Source organism: Zea mays, chromosome 1, assembly GCF_902167145.1.
Source record: "Zea mays cultivar B73 chromosome 1, Zm-B73-REFERENCE-NAM-5.0, whole genome shotgun sequence".
Classification (NCBI taxonomy): domain Eukaryota; kingdom Viridiplantae; phylum Streptophyta; class Magnoliopsida; order Poales; family Poaceae; genus Zea; species Zea mays.
The window spans coordinates 68,222,509-68,246,945 of NC_050096.1; the positions used below are offsets into that span (position 1 = coordinate 68,222,509).

The window sequence follows — 24,437 nt, forward strand, 5'->3', positions numbered from 1 at the left end:
GGAGCTTCACTGTTTTTAGTATAATTACAGCTTTTGAAGCTTTTACCGGCTTGAAGAAGCTGCTCTGTTTGGGGGGAGCTTCTAGCTTTTCTTTTGGAGAAGCAAAAGCTACCAGAAGCTCCCCAAAACAGGACCCAGGACAGTCACTGAATTGCCAAACAACTCTTGAGGGTCCTTGTATATATTATATAAGTCACCTTTTAGGCTTATGAATTGTACAAATTTAGGCTTATCAGAGAGAAAATGGTACAGGACAAGAGTATTCTAGAGATAACTGATGATGGCAAAGTAGTAGTGCACAAGATAAACTTCAGGTGACAAATCAATACTAAAAAAACTATTACACCTTTGCCAGTATTAAGCAGAAGAGATAAATTATGATATTTGAATGAGAATATTTGGCTAGCTACATACAATTTTGGATAGCTCACTACCCATCTCCATGGTTCGCAAGCACAGAGGAATTATTTCAGTTTGCAGCAAAAAACTGATGACTTCAGTATCATCAACCTGCATTATTACCAAAAGGAAAATTAATATCCTCATTTACAGAAGTATTATTTTTAGAACAAACAAGTACTTATTATATTATTATGTATTTTTTAATAAAATGAAGGGAACATGCAACCTACTGATCGAATTGAATAACTTATTGGGCAGAGAGCAGCAGTATACCTTGGATGCAACCTACTGATCCAATTGAATAACCTTGGATGCAACCTACTAATCCAATTGAATAACTTATTGGGCAGAGAGCAACAATTAGCTTGTTACACAGCTAATACCTTCATATGAAACTGGATTTGTGGCAACTGTCATCGCAATTTGATGGCTCATATAAAATGACCTACAGGCTATAAGCAGGATGGTAACATAATATATCGCCAAACTATAGAGGTATTTAACAAAATTAAAATACAAGATTCATTTTTTTCTTATTTGCATGGGTGTTTTTAGTACCTTAGCTGCCACTTTTACTATATTGTGGCTATCTCAGAGTGGTTTCTGTATTAAAAAACGAACTCTATTAGGAAGCAAGAGCAGACTTCAGGTACACATAAAAGAAATGCAATTGACGAGACATGATAAGCATTTCAAATAATCATATTCAGGTGATTATCACAAGTAGACAAGTAGTTACTTGAAATCATAGGGGTGTAAGCAGCTGAAAATAAACAAATGCTTAGTGTCATGCAGTGTTTTTCAAGAGCTAGCCAACTTCTAAGTTATACTGATTAGACCGTTGAGGTCCAAATGTTGATGAAACCACGTGCCCCAGTCACCAGTCCAGTTTTTTTCAAGCACTAATGGTTGGTTAGTTATTTCTATTGCAAAATTTACCTTGTCTGCAATCTCTGTACTTATGACCACTCGTCATTGTCTCCATTTGAGGCAGAAGGAATTTCTGGGATCAAGTAAAGAGTTGTGTTGTAGTTTTTACATTAGAACAAGAACAATATAGAGAGCAGCAATACCATTGGCATCCTTTGTAGCCTGATGTAACGCCCTGAATTTGGGGGTAGAATTTTTTCTTCTTTTCTCTCACCAAATTCGGGCGTTACTCTCTTTTCTCTTTCCCCGTTTGCTCCTTCTTCCCAATTTCAAACCAGTATAGCGGCAGGTGTCCGTGTCATGTATAAACCAAAACCTAAGTGTCATGGGTGTTGCATCATGCCGAAGCACATTTCTTTGTCTGATGTTGAGTGTTCGTCTCGTTCCGTTCCGGATTTCGGTTCGCGATTTAATTCCGTTTAGTGGTCCGCGCTCGTCGTGGGTTTTCGATCCGCGAAGTGGCCCGGCCCATCCCAACCTAGTCCAGCCCAGCCGGCCCGGCCCACCCCGGCCTGCGCGCCCCTGGCGCCCAAACCCCCCCATGCGCCCCCCTCCTCTCTCTCTCTCATTTGGATCTCCCGCGCAACAACCTCTCCTCTCCCTCTTCCACCTCTCTCTCCCCGTGGTGCCCTAGGATTTGGAGACGGCGATCACCGGATTTTGGACCCCGAGGTGAGCTCCCCTCCCCTCCCCTTCTCTTCTCTCTCTCTCTCTCCCTCCTCTTCTTCTCCCCACGCGCGCCCCCTTCTCCCCCTGCTCGCGCGCGCCCCTGCCCGCCCCTGCTCGCCGGCGGCGCGGCGCCCCCCGCCCCTGCCCGGCCCCGCGCGGTGGCGCCCGCCCTCCCCCGGCCGCGGCGGCGCTCGTCCGCCCTCCCCCCGGCCGCGGCACCCGCCCCTCCCCCTCGCGCGCGGTGGCGGCGCCCGCCCCCACCCCGACCCGCGGCGACCCCGCCCCGTCCCCGCCTCTCCCCCCGCGCGCGGCGGCGCCCGCCCCCCGCCCCTCCCCGCGGCGGCGCTCGCCCGCCTGCCCCTGCCCCTCCCCGCGGCGGCGCTCGCCCGCCCGCCCCTGCTCGCCCGCGGCGGCGCCCGCCCGCCCCTGCTCGCCCGCGGCGGCGCCCGCCTGCCCCTGCCCGCCTGGCGGCGCCCGTCCGCCCCCGCCCCTCCCATGCTCGCGCGCAGCGCGGCCCCGGCGCGCCCCCGGCATGGCCCGGCGCGGCCCCGGTGGCCCCTGCTCGCCGGCGCGACCCCGGCGCGGCCCCCGGCCCCCGGCGCGTCCCCGGCGCGGCCCCGGCCGGCTCGGCCGCCCCTGGCCGGTTCAACCGCCCCCCTGGCCGGTTCAACCGCCCTGGCCCCAGCTTGCCCGCCCGTTCCCCCGTCCCGGCCTCGCCCGACCGTATCTTCGCTCGCCCGCGCTCGCGGTGATTGCTCGTTAATTAGCGTGTTGCGTCGCGCGCTTCGCCGCGCGACGGATTTGTCTAAAATTCAGATTCTATCCTGTGTTGCGTCGTGCGCTTCGTCGCGCGACGATCCATTTTGTTTCAGGTTGTTTAAGGTGTAACGCCGCGTGTGTATTCACGCGACGTTCCACTTTGGACTCAGTTTAGTCGACGTATGCCGTCGTGCGCTTCGTCGCGCGACGCTTAACGTCTCCTCTTAACTAAGGCGAAGTGTCTCGCTGCGTGCTCAGTCGCGCGACGAGTCGTTAACTTCTTAATTTGTTTTAGAGAGCTTTGTCGCGCGTCTCGCCGCGCGGCTATCCTTTTATTTGTCTCCACCTGCTTATAATAATTAGATATGAAACATGACTTTACTTTACGCTAAACATAGTGTCTACATTAAATTTCCTTCCATTAAGCTAGTGGCTAATTTATAATCATGCAACGTGATCGTTTCTCGACTGTCTTTTCCTCTTTCTCTCTTAACCGTACTCGCGAGCCCGCGTGGAACGTCTGTTTACTTATTGCATTCTATTGTATGGTGTACTGTTCTTTGGTATTAAATATGTGGATGTGTGTATGTTTGCGCTCGCATAGAGAACGATCCGGTTGAAGAGCCCGAGGAACCCGCAGGAGAAGCCCCTGAGCAGCAGTCGGTTGGTGGAGGCAAGTGTCCCTTGACCTATCTATGTCCTATTCATTATTTAATTCACCTCCCGCTTTACACATTTATGCCTAAGGATTGACTAGCTTTTGTTATCCATGTCCTTGTTCACCTATTTGGGTTGGATTATTACTGTTTAGCTTTATGCTATTGCTTAACTCTAATCAATGAACATGATGAGATTATCTATGATACGCTGTTTTCCCTTCTCTTATTATGATGTTGTGCTTGTGGTCTTCAAGGGGGCTCGAGCGGTTTCTCGAGTGCCTCTCCGTAAGGACCTGTTCTATGGATGACCGCCCGGGAAAACAGTGCAACCATGAGGGTGGAATGGGGTGCCCTTAGCTGAATAATTAGAGGATCCGGGGTGTAGTTCACTTAGCCGTCGTGCCGTCAATGGGGCTCGGTGTATGCGGCTCGCTCTGCCAAGTTTGGGTTCGCCCCTTGGGGAGGAGTGCGGTGCATTTAGGAAACCTAACGGGTGGCTACAGTCCCGGGGAATCTTTGTAAAGGCTATGTAGTGATGCCCTGCTGGGTCACCTTGGTAGTGATCAATGGAGAGTCATGATCTCCGGGTAGAATGGGAATCACGGCTTGTGGGTAAAGTGCACAACCTCTGCAGAGTGTTTGAAAACTGATATATCAGCCGTGCTCACGGTTATGAGCGGCCAAGGGAGCTCCAGTGATTAGTGGTACTTGATCAGAGATACTTTGGTACAGGTGGTTATGAGATCGATGATTCTGGTTATGACTATGATGCTGGTAAGTGGTACTCTTTCCGTTTGGAAAGGAGTACGTTTGGGTTAATAACTTGGGTTAATGCTAAAACTTGGCTTTCTATTAGTAAATAATAATCTGACCAACTAAAAGCAACTGCTTGACTTATCCCCACATAAAGCTAGTCCACTACAGCCAAACAGGATACTTGCTGAGTATGTTGATGTGTACTCACCCTTGCTCTACACACCAAACCCCCCCCCCATCCCCAGGTTGTCAGCATTGCAACCACTGCTCAGTCGAAGATGAAGCTGTGGAAGGAGACTTCCAGGAGTTCCAAGATTACGATGAGTTCTAGGTGTGGGTTAGCGGCAACCCCCAGTCGGCTGCCTGTGAAGGCCGCGGTTATCTACGTTTCTTTTCCGCACTTTGATTTATTGTAAGAACTATATGGACGTCTCAGACGTATGATGTAATCGACTATTTCCCTTAGTAATACTATTTTGAGCACTGTGTGATGATGTCCATGTTATGTAACTGCTGTGTACGTGAATAACTGATCCTGGCACGTACATGGTTCGCATTCGGTTTGCCTTCTAAAACCGGGTGTGACATAAGTGGTATCAAAGCCGTGCTGACTGTAGGACCGCTAACCTAGAATAGAATGGTCGCTCTAAGGACTATAGACCTCTGTCTCTGCCTTGACTTTGATATCCCTTCAAAAGTTGGTCATACCGACCAAACCTATGTTCTACTATATATTATACCTTGCTGAAAATCATGTTTTATTCCAGTCCTTCATTTACTTATGATTCATTATTTGCTGGTCATATTAATTCTGTTCTCACCTTTTTGCTTGCGATGTCTTTTGTAGATGGCTCGACTTAGACACACTGCACGAAAGTCAGTCATCCCCTTCTTACCCTCCCGCCTTGCTGAGCGTCCGCTTCGCCGTCCCGTGGCCGGACAGTCCAGCCACTTGGAGAGACTACACCACCGCCTGCGTGAGGAGCAGGAGCGTCGACGACAGGAGCAGCAGAGCTCTTCCTTCTCGCTCCACCAGGAGATAGAGTCTGTGAGGAGCTGCTCCCCTGTGCTTCCTCTGGAGCCGCCCCCTCCACCACCACTGGGCGCCCCAGCTTCTGGAGTAGCTGCTGGAGGAGACCCAGACGATGGAGATGGCGACGACAGCTCGAGCCACGACACCGACTTCTCTGCTAACCTTGAGCCGGAAGGATGGGTTACTCGACCCATCACTCGCGACGCTGCTCGCGGGTGTCACTTCCACGATGCGCTCGACACCCTGCTACGTCGGGCATTTAACCAGCATACTTGGTCTGTCGAGTATCGCTGTGTGGTCTACCAGCACAGTCGCGGGGTCTACCCGGACCGCTGGGAGGCAACCTGCTTGGTGCGCTGCCCGGAGAACAGTCTCCAGGGTGCGGAGGCCTGCTCAGAGCACTATTCTATCTCTGAGCGGGACTCAGCTGAGGCAGCCATGCAAGATGCTGCACGGCGTGCGCTTTCGCACTACTGCTCGGTTTTCGGTGGGGCAGCTGACGGTCTTGACCTGAAGTATTACCCCCGCCGTCCATCTGGCAGCACAGGAGGCGTGATTGTCTCACCTGTCGGTGAGGGCAATCCTAGGTTGAGCAGCACAGTCAACCTAGCCGCCGTGCTAAACACGGAGCTGGACCATGCATTAGACGAGCTGAGTAGGGCTCGTGCTGAGATCGCCCTGCTGCGGGCTGAGCGCGCGGAACGTCGTCACCTGGATGGTGGTTCCCCCGCTCCCGTCGGGACTCAGCACCCGTACCGCTCACCTCAGCGTGGACACCAGTCTTATGGCAATCCCGCCTGCAAGACCAAGATAACTCTAGAACCATATATCGTTAGAGTTGGATCTTGTAATTAATACGAAATATATACATAGAAGCTTCAGTCTTAGCGTTAGTCTCGGTCTTAGTTAGTCTTAGTTAAACAGGGTAGTTTGCTATATCCTGTGCATTTATGTTTGTCATGATGAACTATGTTTGGTTTGGATCTTTGTAATGATTGTCACCAGAGTGTGGGTACCCCCTGCATTTTGGTTTACCTATTATGTTAATAGAGTTAGTTATATAGTTGGGAAACCTTTTATTCCACTCTCCTCTTTATCTGAGAAACTGTGTGGTCTGTGTTGGAGATCAGTGAAGATGCTCATCTGTTCAGTGCTGTTGAAGAATTCTATTCTCTTTTCTTATGCTGCAAGATTTGCCAGATCAGTCCTGATGTGTGGTTGCATTCTGCAGATGTCAGAGAACAGGCGCAGAGGAGGAAGGCGTGCTCAGCAGGAGCGAGCCGCTCAACAGGAGGAGGTGCCCCAGCAGCAGCACCTGCCGCCCCCGCCCCCGATGTCCATCGAGCAGATGTTTCTGATGCAGACTCAGGCAGTTCAAGCCATCGGTCAGACTCTGGCCGCCATTCAGCAGCAGCAGCAGCAGCAGGCCCCACCTCAACCTCAGATGCCTCAGATGCCCAGAGACAAGCGTGCTGAATTCATGAGAGGTCATCCACCAACGTTCGCTCATTCTTCTGACCCTATGGATGCTGAAGATTGGCTGCGCACTGTGGAGCGGGAGTTGCATACCGCTCAGTGCGATGACAGGGAGAAAGTCCTGTATGGTCCCCGTCTGTTGAGAGGAGCAGCCCAGTCATGGTGGGAGTCTTACCTCGCCACCCATGCCCATCCTGACGCCATCACCTGGGAAGAGTTCAGAGGTAGCTTTCGTCAGTACCATGTTCCTGCAGGTCTGATGACAGTGAAGAAGGAGGAGTTCCTGGCCCTCAAGGAAGGGCCATTGTCTGTCAGTGAGTACCGAGACAGGTTTCTGCAATTGTCTCGCTATGCTCCTGAAGATGTCAACACCGACGCCAAGCGACAGTACCGTTTCCTGAGAGGCTTGGTTGACCCTCTGCAGTACCAACTGATGAATCACACCTTCCCGACATTCCAGCACCTGATTGACAGAGCAATCATGACAGAAGGAAGCGTAAGGAGATGGAAGATCGTAAGCGCAAGATCAGTGGACCCCAGCCTGGAAGCAGCAATCGTCCTCGTTTCTCAGGCAATCAACCTCAGCAGTTCAGGCAGAACCAGCGTCCACCTCAGCAGCAGCAGCAATTCCAAAGGCAGTATCCTCAGCACCAGTACCAGAACCGTCAGAGCAATCAGTCAGGAGGTCAGTTTCAGAGGCAGAATCAGCAAGCACCTCGTCTTCCTGCCCCAGCAAATCAGCAGAACAGTCAGGCAGCACCAGCTCAGGTTGGAAACAGAGCATGTTTCCACTGTGGAGAGCAAGGCCACTGGGTGATGCAATGTCCGAAGAAGGCAGCCCAGCAGCAGTCAGGCCCCAATGCCCCAGCGAAGCAGAATGTGCCTCAGCCTGGAGCAGGCAATCGCTCTCAGCCGCGCTATAATCATGGAAGGCTGAACCACTTGGAGGCTGAAGCAGTGCAGGAGACCCCCGGCATGATAGTAGGTATGTTCCCAGTCGACTCCCATATTGCAGAAGTGTTATTTGATACTGGAGCAACGCATTCTTTCATTACTGCATCATGGGTAGAAGCACATAACCTTCCAATTACTACCATGTCAACCCCCATTCAAATTGACTCAGCCGGTGGTAGAATTCGAGCCGATAGCATTTGTTTGAATATAAGTGTGGAAATAAGGGGGATAGCGTTTCCCGCCAACCTTATAGTAATGGGTACTCAGGCAATAGATGTCATCCTAGGGATGAATTGGCTAGATAAGTATCAGGCAGTTATCAGTTGTGATAAAAGGACCATCAAGTTGGTGTCCCCACTAGGAGAGGAAGTGGTGACCGAGTTAGTCCCGCCTGAGCCAAAGAAAGGAAGTTGTTATCAGATAGCTGTTGATAGCAGTGAAGCAGACCCAATCGAGAGGATCAAGGTTGTGTCCGAGTTCCCAGATGTGTTTCCAAAGGACTTACCGGGTATGCCACCAGAGCGGAAAGTTGAGTTTGCTATAGAGCTTCTTCCCGGAACCGCCCCTATCTTTAAGAGAGCTTACAGAATATCTGGACCAGAGTTGGTTGAGCTTAAGAAGCAGATTGATGAGCTGTCAGAGAAAGGTTACATTCGGCCAAGCACCTCGCCTTGGGCCGCCCCTGTCCTATTTGTGGAGAAGAAAGATGGCACCAAGAGGATGTGTATCGATTATCGAGCTTTGAATGAAGTCACGATCAAGAACAAGTATCCCTTGCCCAGAATAGAAGATTTGTTCGACCAGTTGAGAGGAGCCAGTGTGTTCTCCAAGATTGATCTGAGGTCAGGTTATCATCAGCTCAGGATCCGACCTTCGGACATTCCGAAGACGGCATTCATTTCCAAGTATGGTTTGTATGAGTTCACAGTGATGTCTTTTGGTTTGACCAATGCGCCAGCGTTCTTCATGAACTTGATGAACAGTGTATTCATGGATTATCTCGATAAGTTTGTGGTGGTATTCATTGATGACATTCTGGTTTATTCTCAAAGCGAAGAAGAGCACGCAGATCATTTGAGGTTGGTATTGCAGAGATTGCGAGAGCATCAGTTGTATGCAAAGTTGAGCAAGTGTGAGTTCTGGATCAGTGAGGTCCTGTTCTTGGGTCACATAATCAACAAAGAAGGATTGGTTGTGGATCCGAAGAAAGTGGCAGACATTTTGAACTGGAAAGCGCCAACAGATGCTAGAGGAATCAAGAGTTTCATTGGAATGGCCGGATACTATCGGCGATTCATTGAAGGGTTTTCGAAGATCGCAAAACCAATGACAGCGTTGCTAGGCAACAAAGTTGAGTTCAAGTGGACCCAGAAATGTCAAGAGGCCTTTGAAGCGCTGAAAGAGAAGTTGACTACAGCGCCTGTCCTAGTCTTGCCTGATGTGCACAAGCCCTTCTCAGTGTATTGTGATGCTTGTTACACAGGTTTGGGATGTGTGTTGATGCAAGAGGGAAGAGTTGTGGCTTACTCGTCCCGACAACTGAAGGTTCATGAGAAGAATTACCCAATCCATGATCTAGAGTTGGCAGCAGTGGTTCACGCACTGAAGTCATGGAGGCACTATCTGTATGGACAGAAATGCGATGTTTACACAGATCACAAGAGTCTGAAGTACATATTCACTCAGTCAGAGTTGAACATGAGGCAACGAAGATGGTTAGAGTTGATCAAAGATTATGAGTTGGAGATTCATTACCATCCAGGCAAAGCAAACGTAGTGGCAGATGCTTTGAGCAGAAAGAGTCAAGTCAATCTGATGGTCGCTCGTCCGATGCCTTATGAGTTGGCCAAAGAGTTTGACAAGTTGAGTCTCGGTTTTCTGAATAATTCGCGAGGAGTCAAAGTTGAGTTGGAACCTACCTTGGAGCGCGAAATCAAAGAAGCGCAGAAGAATGATGAGAAAATCAGCGAGATCCGGCGACTGATTCTAGATGGCAAAGGCAAAGAATTTCGAGAAGATGCAGAAGGCGTGATATGGTTCAAAGACCGCTTGTGTGTTCCTAATGTCCAGTCTATTCGGGAGTTGATTCTCAAGGAAGCTCATGAGACGTCCTATTCGATTCACCCTGGCAGTGAGAAGATGTATCAGGATCTGAAAAAGAAATTCTGGTGGTACGGAATGAAGAGGGAGATCGCAGAGCATGTGGCTAGGTGCGATAGTTGCCGAAGAATTAAGGCAGAGCACCAGAGACCTGCTGGATTGTTGCAACCATTGCAGATCCCTCAGTGGAAATGGGACGAAATCGGTATGGATTTCATAGTCGGATTGCCTCGCACTCGAGCCGGCTACGATTCCATCTGGGTAGTAGTGGACCGCTTGACCAAGTCAGCCCACTTCATACCTGTCAAGACCAACTACAGCAGTGCAGTATTGGCAGAATTGTATATGTCTCGGATCATTTGTCTTCATGGTGTGCCAAAGAAGATAGTGTCAGACAGAGGAACGCAGTTCACCTCTCATTTCTGGCAGCAGTTGCATGAAGCTTTGGGCACGCATCTGAATTTCAGTTCAGCTTATCATCCACAGACAGATGGCCAGACCGAAAGGACCAACCAAATTCTTGAAGATATGTTGAGAGCCTGTGCGTTGCAAGATCAGTCCGGATGGGATAAGAGATTGCCTTATGCAGAGTTTTCCTGTAACAACAGTTACCAGGCCAGCTTGAAGATGTCACCATTTCAGGCGCTCTATGGAAGGAGTTGTAGAACTCCGTTGCAATGGGATCAGCCTGGAGAAAAGCAAGTGTTTGGGCCAGACATTTTGCTTGAAGCCGAAGAGAACATCAAGATGGTCCGAGAGAATCTGAAGATAGCGCAATCGAGGCAGCGAAGCTATGCAGACACAAGAAGAAGAGAGCTGAGTTTCGAAGTCGGAGACTTTGTCTATCTGAAAGTGTCACCAATCAGAGGAGTCAGAAGGTTCGGAGTGAAAGGCAAGCTAGCACCCCGCTACATTGGTCCGTATCAGATTCTTGCAAGACGTGGAGAAGTGGCCTATCAGCTCAGTTTGCCAGAGAATTTGTCTGCTGTGCATGATGTCTTTCATGTGTCTCAGTTGAAGAAGTGCTTGCGTGTGCCAGAAGAGCAGTTGCCAGTAGAAGGTCTTGAAGTCCAGGAGGACTTGACCTACGTTGAGAAGCCAGTGCAAATCCTTGAGGTTGCAGACCGAGTCACCTGGAGGAAGACCATCAGAATGTGCAAAGTCAGATGGGATCATCACTCTGAGGAAGAAGCAACCTGGGAGCGTGAAGATGATCTGATGGCCAAGTACCCTGAGCTCTTTGCTAGCCAACCCTGAATCTCGAGGGCGAGATTCTTTTAAGGGGGATAGGTTTGTAACGCCCTGAATTTGGGGGTAGAATTTTTCTTCTTTTCTCTCACCAAATTCGGGCGTTACTCTCTTTTCTCTTTCCCCGTTTGCTCCTTCTTCCCAATTTCAAACCAGTATAGCGGCAGGTGTCCGTGTCATGTATAAACCAAAACCTAAGTGTCATGGGTGTTGCATCATGCCGAAGCACATTTCTTTGTCTGATGTTGAGTGTTCGTCTCGTTCCGTTCCGGATTTCGGTTCGCGATTTAATTCCGTTTAGTGGTCCGCGCTCGTCGCGGGTTTTCGATCCGCGAAGTGGCCCGACCCATCCCAACCTAGTCCAGCCCAGCCCAGCCGGCCCGGCCCGCCCCGGCCTGCGCGCCCCTGGCGCCCAAACCCCCCCATGCGCCCCCCCTCCTCTCTCTCTCTCATTTGGATCTCCCGCGCAACAACCTCTCCTCTCCCTCTTCCACCTCTCTCTCCCCGTGGTGCCCTAGGATTTGGAGACGGCGATCACCGGATTTTGGACCCCGAGGTGAGCTCCCCTCCCCTCCCCTTCTCTTCTCTCTCTCTCTCCCTCCTCTTCTTCTCCCCACGCGCGCCCCCCTTCTCCCCCTGCTCACGCGCGCCCCTGCCCGCCCCCGCTCACCGGCGGCGCGGCGCCCCCCGCCCCTGCCCGGCCCCGCGCGGCGGCGCCCGCCCTCCCCCGGCCGCGGCGGCGCTCGTCCGCCCTCACCCCGGCCGCGGCGCCCGCCCCTCCCCCTCGCGCGCGGTGGCGGCGCCCGCCCCCACCCCGACCCGCGGCGACCCCGCCCCGTCCCCGCCTCTCCCCCCGCGCGCGGCGGCGCCCGCCCCCCGCCCCTCCCCGCGGCGGCGCTCGCCCGCCCGCCCCTGCCCCTCCCCGCGGCGGCGCCCGCCCGCCCCTGCTCGCGCGCAGCGCGGCCCCGGCGCGCCCCCGGCATGGCCCGGCGCGGCCCCGGTGGCCCCTGCTCGCCGGCGCGACCCCGGCGTGGCCCCCAGCCCCCGGCGCGTCCCCGGCGCGGCCCCGGCCGGCTCGGCCGCCCCTGGCCGGTTCAACCGCCCCCCCTGGCCGGTTCAACCGCCCTGGCCCCAGCTCGCCCGCCCGTTCCCCCGTCCCGGCCTCGCCCGACCGTATCTTCGCTCGCCCGCGCTCGCGGTGATTGCTCGTTAATTAGCGTGTTGCGTCGCGCGCTTCGCCGCGCGACGGATTTATCTAAAATTCAGATTCTATCCTGTGTTGCGTCGTGCGCTTCGTCGCGCGACGATCCATTTTGTTTCAGGTTGTTTAAGGTGTAACGCCGCGTGTGTATTCACGCGACGTTCCACTTTGGACTCAGTTTAGTCGACGTATGCCGTCGTGCGCTTCGTCGCGCGACGCTTAACGTCTCCTCTTAACTAAGGCGAAGTGTCTCGCTGCGTGCTCAGTCGCGCGACGAGTCGTTAACTTCTTAATTTGTTTTAGAGAGCTTTGTCGCGCGTCTCGCCGCGCGGCTATCCTTTTATTTGTCTCCACCTGCTTATAATAATTAGACATGAAACATGACTTTACTTTACGCTAAACATAGTGTCTACATTAAATTTCCTTCCATTAAGCTAGTGGCTAATTTATAATCATGCAACGTGATCGTTTCTCGACTGTCTTTTCCTCTTTCTCTCTTAACCGTACTCGCGAGCCCGCGTGGAACGTCTGTTTACTTATTGCATTCTATTGTATGGTGTACTGTTCTTTGGTATTAAATATGTGGATGTGTGTATGTTTGCGCTCGCATAGAGAACGATCCGGTTGAAGAGCCCGAGGAACCCGCAGGAGAAGCCCCTGAGCAGCAGTCGGTTGGTGGAGGCAAGTGTCCCTTGACCTATCTATGTCCTATTCATTATTTAATTCACCTCCCGCTTTACACATTTATGCCTAAGGATTGACTAGCTTTTGTTATCCATGTCCTTGTTCACCTATTTGGGTTGGATTATTACTGTTTAGCTTTATGCTATTGCTTAACTCTAATCAATGAACATGATGAGATTATCTATGATACGCTGTTTTCCCTTCTCTTATTATGATGTTGTGCTTGTGGTCTTCAAGGGGGCTCGAGCGGTTTCTCGAGTGCCTCTCCGTAAGGACCTGTTCTATGGATGACCGCCCGGGAAAACTGAAAGGGAATTAGGCTTACACCTAGTCCCTAATTAATTTTGGTGGTTGAATTGCCCAACACAAACAATTGGACTAACTAAGTTTGCACAAGTTTATAGATTACACAGGTGTAAAAGGTTCACACTCAGCCAATAAAAGGACCAAGTTTTTGGATTCAACAAAGGAGCATAGTGGGAACCGAAGGCCCTCTGGTCTGAGAGCACCGGACTGTCCGGTGTACACCGGACAGCGTCCGGTGCACCAGAGGACTCAAGCTCCAACTCGCCCCCTTCGAGAATTGCCAGAGGCGACTCCGCTATAATTCACCGGACTGTCCGGTGTACACCGGACAGTGTCCGGTGCGCCAAGGGAGGTCGGCCTCAGGAACTCGCCAGCTTCGGGAAAAGCCATCGGCCCGTCCACTATAATTCACCGGACTGTCCGGTGTGCACCGGACTGTCCGGTGCGACTCGAGAGCAACGGCTATTTCCGCGCCAACGGCTCTCTGCCGCGCATTTAATGCGCGCTCTGCGCGCGCAGATGTCAGGCGCGCCCACTCCGGCACACCGGACAAGGAACAGTAGATGTCCGGTGTGCACCGGACACCCAGGCGGGCCCACAAGTCAGAAGCTTCAACGGCTAGAATCCAACGGCAGTGATGACGTGGCAGGGGCACCGGACTGTCCGGTGTGCACCGGACTGTCCGGTGCGCCATCGAACAGACAACCCAGCCAACGGTCAAGTTTGGTGGTTGGGGCTATAAATACCCCAACCACCCCACCATTCATTGCATCCAAGTTTTCCACTTCTCAACTACTACAAGAGCTCTAGCATTCAATTCTAGACACACCAAAAGAGATCAAATCCTCTCCAATTCCACAAAAGGCTTTAGTGATTAGAGAGAGAGATTTGCCGTGTTCTTTTTGAGCTCTTGCGCTTGGATTGCTTCTTTTCTTTCGCACTTGTTCTTGTGATCAAAAACCCATTGTAATCAAGGCAAGAGGCACCAATTGTGTGGTGGCCCTTGTTGGGAAGTTTTGTTCCCAACTTTGATTAGAGAAGAGAAGCTCACTCGGTCCGAGGGACCGTTTGAGAGAGGGAAGGGTTGAAAGAGACCCGGCCTTTGTGGCCTCCTCAACGGGGAGTAGGTTTGCGAGAACCGAACCTCGGTAAAACAAATCCACGTGTCACACTCTTCATTTGCTTGCGATTTGTTTTGCGCCCTCTCTCGCGGACTCGTTTCTTCATTACTAACGCTAACCCGGCTTGTAGTTGTGTTTATATTTGTAAATTTCAGTTTCGCCCTATTCACCCCCCCTCTAGGCGACTATCAATTGGTATCAGAGCCCGGTGCTTCGTTAGAGCCTAACCGCTCGAAGTGATGTCGGGAGATCACGCCAAGAAGGAGATGGAGACCGGCGAAAAGCCCACTACAAGCAACGAGAGCACTTCATTGGAAGAGTCCCGCACCAAACGGAGGGAGAAGAAGAAGAGCTCCTCCAACAAAGGGAAGGAGAAGAAATCTTCTTCTCACCACAAAGAGAAGAAGGAAAAATCTTCTTCCCACAAGCCTCATCGGAGTGGGGACAAACAAAAGAGGATGAGGAAAGTGGTCTACTACGAGACCGACACTTCATCAACATCAACCTCCGGCTCCGACGCGCCCTCCGTAACTTCTAAACGCCAAGAGCGTAAGAAGTTTAGTAAGATTCCCCTACACTACCCTCGCATTTCTAAACATGCACCTTTACTTTCCGTCCCGTTAGGCAAACCACCAACTTTTGATGGTGAAGATTATGCTAGGTGGAGTGATTTAATGCGATTTCATCTAACCTCACTCCACAAAAGTATATGGGATGTTGTTGAGTTTGGTGCACAGGTACCATCCGTAGGGGATAAGGATTATGATGAGGATGAGGTGGCCCAAATCGAGCACTTCAACTCTCAAGCAACAACAATACTCCTCGCCTCTTTAAGTAGAGAGGAGTATAACAAAGTTCAAGGGTTGAAGAGCGCCAAGGAGGTTTGGGATGTGCTCAAAACCGCGCACGAGGGAGACGAGCTCACAAAGATCACCAAGCGGGAAACGATCGAGGGGGAGCTCGGTCGGTTTCGGCTTCGCAAAGGGGAGGAGCCACAACACATGTACAACCGGCTCAAGACCTTGGTGAACCAAGTGCGCAACCTCGGGAGCATAAAGTGGGACGACCACGAGGTGGTTAAGGTTATTCTAAGATCACTTATTTTCCTTAACCCTACTCAAGTTCAATTAATTCGTGGTAATCCTAGATATACTAAAATGACCCCCGAGGAAGTTATCGGGCATTTTGTAAGTTTTGAGTGCATGATCGAAGGCTCGAGAAAGATCAATGAGCTTGACGAACCCACCACATCCGAAGCTCAACCCGTCGCATTCAAGGCAACGGAAGAAAAGAAGGAGGAGGCTACACCAAGTCGACAACCAATAGACGCCTCCAAGCTCGACAATGAGGAAATGGCGCTCGTCATCAAGAGCTTCCGCCAAATCCTCAAACAAAGGAGGGGGAAAGACTACAAGTCCCGCTCCAAGAAGGTTTGCTACAAATGTGGTAAGCCCGGTCATTTTATTGCTAAATGTCCCATATCTAGTGACAGTGACCGTGGCGACGACAAGAAGGGGAGAAGAAAGGAGAAGAAGAAGTACTACAAGAAGAAGGGCGGCGATGCCCATGTTTGTCGGGAGTGGGATTCCGACGAAAGCTCAAGCGACTCCTCCGACGACGAGGACGCCGCCAACATCGCCGTCACCAAGGGACTCCTCTTCCCCAACGTCGGCCACAAGTGCCTCATGGCAAAGGACGGCAAAAGGAAGAAGGTAAAATCAAGATCCTCCACTAAATATGAAACCTCTAGTGATGAAAATGCTAGTGATGAGGAGGATAACTTGCGTACCCTTTTTGCTAATCTTAACATGGAACAAAAGGAAAAATTAAATGAATTAATTAGTGCTATTCATGAAAAAGATGACCTTTTGGATTCCCAAGAGGATTGTCTTATTAAGGAAAACAAGAAACATGTTAAGGTTAAAAATGCTTACGCCCTAGAAGTAGAAAAATGTCAAAAACTATCTAGTGAGCTAAGCACTTGCCATGAGATGATTGACAACCTTAGACATGAAAATACTAGTTTAAATGCTAAGGTTGATTCACATGTTTGTAATGTTTCAATTCCCAATCCTAAAGATAATAATGATGATTTGCTTGCTAGGATTGAAGAATTAAACATTTCTCTTGCTAGCCTTAGAACAGAAAAATGAAAATTTAATTGCTAAGGCTAAAGATTTTGATGTTTGCAAAACTACAATTTCCGATCTTAGGGATAAAAATGATATTCTTCATGCTAAGATTGTTGAACTTAATTCTTGCAAACCCTCTACATCTACTGTTGAGCATGTATCTATTTGTACTAGATGTAGAGATGTTGATGTTAATGCTATTCATGATCATATGACCTTAATTAAACAACAAAATGATCATATAGCAAAACTAGATGCTAAAATTGCCGAGCACAACTTAGAAAATGAGAAATTTAAATTTGCTCGTGGCATGCTTTATAATGGGAGACGCCCGGGCATTAAAGATGGCATTGGCTTCCAAAGGGGAAACAATGTCAAAATTAGTGCCCCTCCTAAAAGATTGTCCAACTTTGTTAAGGGCAAGGCTCCCATGCCTCAGGATAACGAGGGTTACATTTTATACCCTGCCGGTTATCCCGAGAACAAAATTAGGAGAATTCATTCTAGGAAGTCTCACTCTGGTCCTAATTATGCTTTTATGTATAAGGGTGAGACATCTAGCTCTAGGCAACCAACCCGTGCCAAGTTGCCTAGAAAGAAAACTCCTAGTGCATCAAATGATCATGACATTTCATTCAAAACTTTTGATGCATCTTATGTGTTGACTAACAAATCCGGCAAGGTAGTTGCCAAATATGTTGGGGGCAAGCACAAGGGCTCCAAGACTTGTGTTTGGGTACCCAAAGTTCTTGTGTCTAATGCCAAAGGACCCAAAACCATTTGGGTACCTAAAATCAAGAACTAAAATTATTTTGTAGGTTTATGCATCCGGGGGCTCAAGCTGGATACTCGACAGCGGGTGCACAAACCACATGACTGGGGAGAAAAAGATGTTCTCCTCATATGAGAAAAACCAAGATCCCCAAAGAGCGATCACATTTGGGGATGGAAATCAAGGTTTGGTCAAAGGATTGGGTAAAATTGCTATATCTCCTGACCATTCTATTTCCAATGTTTTTCTTGTAGATTCTTTAGATTACAATTTGCTTTCTGTATCCCAATTGTGTCAAATGGGCTACAACTGTCTTTTTACTGATGTTGGTGTCACTGTCTTTAGAAGAAGTGATGATTCAATAGCATTTAAGGGAGTGTTAGAGGGTCAGCTATACTTGGTAGATTTCGATAGAGCTGAACTCGACACTTGCTTAATTGCTAAGACTAACATGGGTTGGCTCTGGCATCGCCGACTTGCACATGTTGGGATGAAGAATCTTCACAAGCTTCTAAAGGGAGAACACATTTTAGGATTGACAAATGTTTATTTTGAGAAAGACAGGATTTGTAGCGCATGCCAAGCAGGGAAGCAAGTTGGCTCTCATCATCCGCATAAGAACATAATGACGACCGACAGGCCACTGGAGCTCCTACACATGGATCTATTCGGCCCGATCGCTTACATAAGCATCGGCGGGAGTAAGTACTGTCTAGTTATTGTGGATGATTATTCTCGCTTCACTTGGGTATTCTTTTTACAGGAAAAATCTCAAACCCAAGAGACCTTAAAGGGATTCTTAAGACGGGCTCAAAATGAGTTCGGCTTAAGGATCAAGAAAATTAGAAGCGACAACGGGACGGAGTTCAAGAACTCTCAAATCGAAGGCTTTCTTGAGGAGGAGGGCATCAAGCATGAGTTCTCTTCACCCTACACGCCACAACAAAATGGTGTAGTGGAGAGGAAGAATCGAACTCTATTGGACATGGCAAGAACCATGCTTGATGAGTACAAAACTTCGGATCGGTTTTGGGCCGAGGCAGTCAACACCGCTTGCTACGCCATCAACCGGTTATATCTACACCGAATCCTCAAGAAGACATCATACGAACTCCTCACCGGTAAAAAGCCCAATATTTCATATTTTAGAGTTTTTGGTAGCAAATGCTTTATTCTTGTTAAAAGAGGTAGAAAATCTAAATTTGCTCCTAAGACTGTAGAAGGCTTTTTACTTGGTTATGACTCAAACACAAGGGCATATAGGGTCTTTAACAAGTCCACTGGACTAGTTGAAGCCTCATGTGACGTTGTGTTTGATGAAACTAACGGCTCTCAAGTAGAGCAAGTTGATCTTGATGAGATAGGTGATGAAGAGGCTCCATGCATCGCGCTAAGGAACATGTCCATTGGGGATGTGTGTCCTAAGGAATCCGAAGAGCCTCCAAATACACAAGATCAACCGTCCTCCTCCATGCAAGCATCTCCACCGACTCAAAATGAGGATGAAGCTCAAGTTGATGAAGAAGAAGATCAATCAAATGAGCCACCTCTAGATGACGGCATAGATCAAGGGGGAGATGCAAATGATCAAGACAAGGAGGACGAGCAACGCCCGCCACACCCAAGAGTCCACCAAGCAATCCAACGAGACCACCCCGTCGACACCATCCTCGGCGACATTCATAAGGGGGTAACTACTAGATCTCGGGTTGCTCATTTTTGTGAACATTACTCTTTTGTTTCCTCTATTGAGCCACATAGGTTAGAGGAAGCACTTCAAGATTCGGATTGGGTGGTGGCGATGCAAGAGGAGCTCAACAACTTCACTAGGAATGAGGTATGACATTTAGTTCCACGTCCTAACCAAAATGTTGTAGGAACCAAATGGGTTTTCCGCAACAAGCAAGACGAGCATGGTGTGGTGACAAGGAACAAAGCTCGACTTGTGGCCAAGGGATACTCCCAAGTCGAAGGTTTGGATTTCGGTGAAACCTATGCACCAGTAGCTAGGCTTGAGTCAATTCGCATATTATTAGCCTATGCTACTTACCATGGCTTTAAGCTTTATCAAATGGACGTGAAAAGTGCCTTCCTCAATGGACCAATCAAGGAAGAGGTCTATGTTGAGCAACCTCCCGGCTTTGAAGACAGTGAGTATCCTAATCATGTCTATAAGCTCTCTAAGGCGCTTTATGGGCTCAAGCAAGCCCTAAGAGCATGGTATGAATGCCTTAGAGATTTCCTTATTGCTAATGGCTTCAAAGTCGGTAAAGCCGATCCTACACTCTTTACTAAAACTCTTGAAAATGACTTGTTTATATGCCAAATTTATGTTGATGATATTATATTTGGATCTACTAACGAGTCCACTTGTGAAGAGTTTAGTAGGATCATGACACAGAAATTCGAGATGTCTATGATGGGGGAGTTGAAGTATTTTCTAGGATTCCAAGTCAAGCAACTCCAAGAGGGCACCTTCATTAGCCAAACAAAATACACTCAAGATATTCTAAGCAAGTTTGGAATGAAGGATGCCAAGCCCATCAAGACACCCATGGGAACTAATGGGCATCTCGACCTCGACACGGGAGGTAAGTCCGTGGATCAAAAGCTATACCGGTCGATGATAGGTTCTTTACTCTATTTATGTGCATCTCGACCGGACATTATGCTTTCCGTATGCATGTGTGCAAGATTCCAAGCCGACCCTAAGGAAGCCCACCTTACGGCCGTAAAACGAATCTTGAGATATCTGGCTTATACTCCTAAGTTTGGGCTTTGGTATCCTAGGGGATCCACATTTGATTTGATTGGTTATTCGGATGCCGATTGGGCAGGGTGCAAAATCAATAGGAAGAGCACATCCGGGACTTGCCAGTTCTTGGGAAGATCCTTGGTGTCTTGGGCTTCAAAGAAGCAAAATTCGGTCGCTCTTTCCACCGCCGAAGCCGAGTATATTGCCGCAGGCCACTGTTGCGCGCAACTGCTTTGGATGAGGCAAACCCTGCGGGACTATGGTTACAAACTAACCAAGGTCCCTTTGCTATGTGATAATGAGAGTGCAATCAAAATGGTCGACAATCCCGTCGAGCATAGCCGCACTAAGCACATAGCCATTCGGTATCACTTTTTGAGGGATCACCAACAAAAGGGAGATATCGAGATTTCATACATTAATACTAACGATCAATTAGCTGATATCTTTACCAAGCCTCTTGATGAACAATCTTTTAACAAACTTAGGCATGAGCTCAATATTCTTGATTCTAGGAACTTCTTTTGTTAAATTGCACACATTGTTCTTTTATATACCTTTGATCATATCTCTTTTATATGCTATGACTAATGTGTTTTCAAGTCTATTTCAAACCAAGTCATAGGTATATTGAAAGGGAATTGGAGTCTTCGGCGAAGACAAAGGCTTCCACTCCGTACCTCATCCTTCGCCATCACTTCAAGCAACTCTCCGTTCTCGGGGGAGATAAGCATGAGCATCAAAGAAAAGGACTTTGGGGGAGAAATGAGCCCAAAGCCAAAGGACCGGACTTCGTCTTTGGTATAATCTTAACTCATTTATTTATGACCAAAAGGGAAAATAGCACTTCGAGGGCTCTAATGATTCCGTTTTTGGCGATTCATGCCAAAAAGGGGGAGAAATGAGCCCAAAGCAAAAGGACCGCACCACCACCAATTTCAAAAACTTAGTGTTGAATATTTTTCAATTTGTATCTTATTTTCAATTGGTATCTTATTGTGTTCAAAAGGGGGAGAAAGTAGTATTTTAAAATGATATATCAAAAACCCTCTTGAATACTAAGAGGAGGATCTCTTTTAGGGGGAGTTTTGTTTAAGTCAAAGGAAAAGCATTTGAAACAGGGGGAGAAAATTTCAAATCTTGAGAATGCTTTGCAAAAATCCTATTCATTTACCTTTGACTATTTGCAAAAGAACTTTGAAAAGGATTTACAAAATAATTTGCAAAAACAAAACTCGTGGTGCAAGCGTGGTCCAAAATGTTATATAAAGAAAGAAACAATCCATGCATATCTTGTAAGTATTCATATTGGCTCAATTCCAAGCAACCTTTACACTTACATTATGCAAACTAGTTCAATTATACACTTCTATATTTGCTTTGGTTTGTGTTGGCATCAATCACCAAAAAGGGGGAGATTGAAAGGGAATTAGGCTTACACCTAGTCCCTAATTAATTTTGGTGGTTGAATTGCCCAACACAAACAATTGGACTAACTAAGTTTGCACAAGTTTATAGATTACACAGGTGTAAAAGGTTCACACTCAGCCAATAAAAGGACCAAGTTTTTGGATTCAACAAAGGAGCATAGTGGGAACCGAAGGCCCTCTGGTCTGAGAGCACCGGACTGTCCGGTGTACACCGGACAGTGTCCGGTGCACCAGAGGACTCAAGCTCCAACTCGCCCCCTTCGGGAATTGCCAGAGGCGACTCCGCTATAATTCACCGGACTGTCCGGTGTACACCGGACAGTGTCCGGTGCGCCAAGGGAGGTCGGCCTCAGGAACTCGCCAGCTTCGGGAAAAGCCATCGGCCCGTCCACTATAATTCACCGGACTGTCTGGTGTGCACCGGACTGTCCGGTGCGACTCGAGAGCAACGGCTATTTCCGCGCCAACGGCTCTCTGCCGCGCATTTAATGCGCGCTCTGCGCGCGCAGATGTCAGGCGCGCCCACTCCGGCACACCGGACAAGGAACAGTAGATGTCCGGTGTGCACCGGACACCCAGGCGGGCCCACAAGTCAGAAGCTTCAACGGCTAGAATCCAACGGCAGTGATGACGTGGCAGGGGCACCGGACTGTCCGGTGTGCACCGGACTGTCCGGTGCGTCATCGAACAGACAACCCAGCCAACGGTCAAGTTTGGTGGTTGGGGCTATAAATACCCCCAACCACCCCACCATTCATTGCATCCAAGTTTTCCACTTCTCAACTACTACAAGAGCTCTAGCATTCAATTCTAGACACACCAAAAGAGATCAAATCCTCTCCAATTCCACAAAAGGCTTTAGTGATTAGAGAGAGAGATTTGCCGTGTTCTTTTTGAGCTCTTGCGCTTGGATTGCTTCTTTTCTTTCGCACTTGTTCTTGTGATCAAAAACCCATTGTAATCAAGGCAAGAGGCACCAATTGTGTGGTGGCCCTTGTTGGGAAGTTTTGTTCCCAACTTTGATTAGAGAAGAGAAGCTCACTCGGTCCGAGGGACCGTTTGAGAGAGGGAAGGGTTGAAAGAGACCCGGCCTTTGTGGCCTCCTCAACGGGGAGTAGGTTTGCGAGAACCGAACCTCGGTAAAACAAATCCACGTGTCACACTCTTCATTTGCTTGCGATTTGTTTTGCGCCCTCTCTCGCGGACTCGTTTCTTCATTACTAACGCTAACCCGGCTTGTAGTTGTGTTTATATTTGTAAATTTCAGTTTCGCCCTATTCACCCCCCCTCTAGGCGACTATCAAAAACAGTGCAACCATGAGGGTGGAATGGGGTGCCCTTAGCTGAATAATTAGAGGATCCGGGGTGTAGTTCACTTAGCCATCGTGCCGTCAATGGGGCTCGGTGTATGCGGCTCGCTCTGCCAAGTTTGGGTTCGCCCCTTGGGGAGGAGTGCGGTGCATTTAGGAAACCTAACGGGTGGCTACAGTCCCGGGGAATCTTTGTAAAGGCTACGTAGTGATGCCCTGCTGGGTCACCTTGGTAGTGATCAATGGAGAGTCATGATCTCCGGGCAGAATGGGAATCACGGCTTGTGGGTAAAGTGCACAACCTCTGCAGAGTGTTTGAAAACTGATATATCAGCCGTGCTCACGGTTATGAGCAGCCAAGGGAGCTCCAGTGATTAGTGGTACTTGATCAGAGATACTTTGGTACAGGTGGTTATGAGATCGATGATTCTGGTTATGACTATGATGCTGGTAAGTGGTACTCTTTCCGTTTGGAAAGGAGTACGTTTGGGTTAATAACTTGGGTTAATGCTAAAACTTGGCTTTCTATTAGTAAATAATAATCTGACCAACTAAAAGCAACTGCTTGACTTATCCCCACATAAAGCTAGTCCACTACAGCCAAACAGGATACTTGCTGAGTATGTTGATGTGTACTCACCCTTGCTCTACACACCAAACCCCCCCCCCATCCCCAGGTTGTCAGCATTGCAACCACTGCTCAGTCGAAGATGAAGCTGTGGAAGGAGACTTCCAGGAGTTCCAAGATTACGACGAGTTCTAGGTGTGGGTTAGCGGCAACCCCCAGTCGGCTGCCTGTGAAGGCCGCGGTTATCTACGTTTCTTTTCCGCACTTTGATTTATTGTAAGAACTATATGGACGTCTCAGACGTATGATGTAATCGACTATTTCCCTTAGTAATACTATTTTGAGCACTGTGTGATGATGTCCATGTTATGTAACTGCTGTGTACGTGAATAACTGATCCTGGCACGTACATGGTTCGCATTCGGTTTGCCTTCTAAAACCGGGTGTGACACCTGATTACTCTCAAGCAAAGCCTATAGGTAGTTTAAGAGGTTGAGTACAATGAGAAACATTTCAATCATTATTTGCAAAAGAAACATTTTGATCATATTAAGGAAAATCATAGGAGTGAAAGAAAAACAATGTGTGCAAATAACTGAACCTCCTGCAGCTCCATCATGCTGGCCAAAGTATGCTTCGACGAATTCAAAATATCATCATATGCTTGCTCTATCTGCTTATCATGATTGCAACCTTGTTCGGATGGGTTCCTGGCTTCCTGCAACAGCACAGTAGAAAACAAACTGGAGTTTAGAATTCAACTTGAGACTTCAGAGTTGAAACAAAACCTGTATTCACATATGTAGCACCGATGCATATACAAATACCTTTATCAGAAACATGAAGATATGTGAATACATTATTTTCTCAATAAAAGTCATGATAGAATTCATGCAAATTTTTTTAGAAATAAATAAATGATGAGGCATACTACAATTCTAAAAGCAGTAGCAGTGCAACACGAACGAACATTCAAATTGCCCCACATTCTTGAAACTGTGCTGCTTTGCTCTCGTTCCAAAAAAACTCCGCTAAAGTAAAACTTGGAAAGGTCTGGTTTTGCGTGAGCCACCAACACCAACCAAACTTTACGTCACTATGACAGTTTCAGCCTTTCGGTCCCGGCGACAGCCATGGCGGACGCGGGGGTGACAGGGGGTGCTGGCCAAGCT

General features: G+C 48.7%; 1 long non-coding RNA gene across 1 annotated transcript; it reads right to left on the minus strand.

Annotated features, from left to right (window-relative positions):
• Window positions 1-1,347: 1,347 nt before the first annotated feature.
• LOC109943638 (uncharacterized) lies at window positions 1,348-23,802 on the minus strand. Its single transcript, XR_002266684.1, has 3 exons — window positions 23,718-23,802; window positions 1,476-1,494; window positions 1,348-1,405 (listed from the first exon to the last, which is right to left on the minus strand). It is a non-coding gene; the product is annotated as an uncharacterized lncRNA (long non-coding RNA).
• Between the last annotated feature and the right edge of the window lie 635 nt (window positions 23,803-24,437).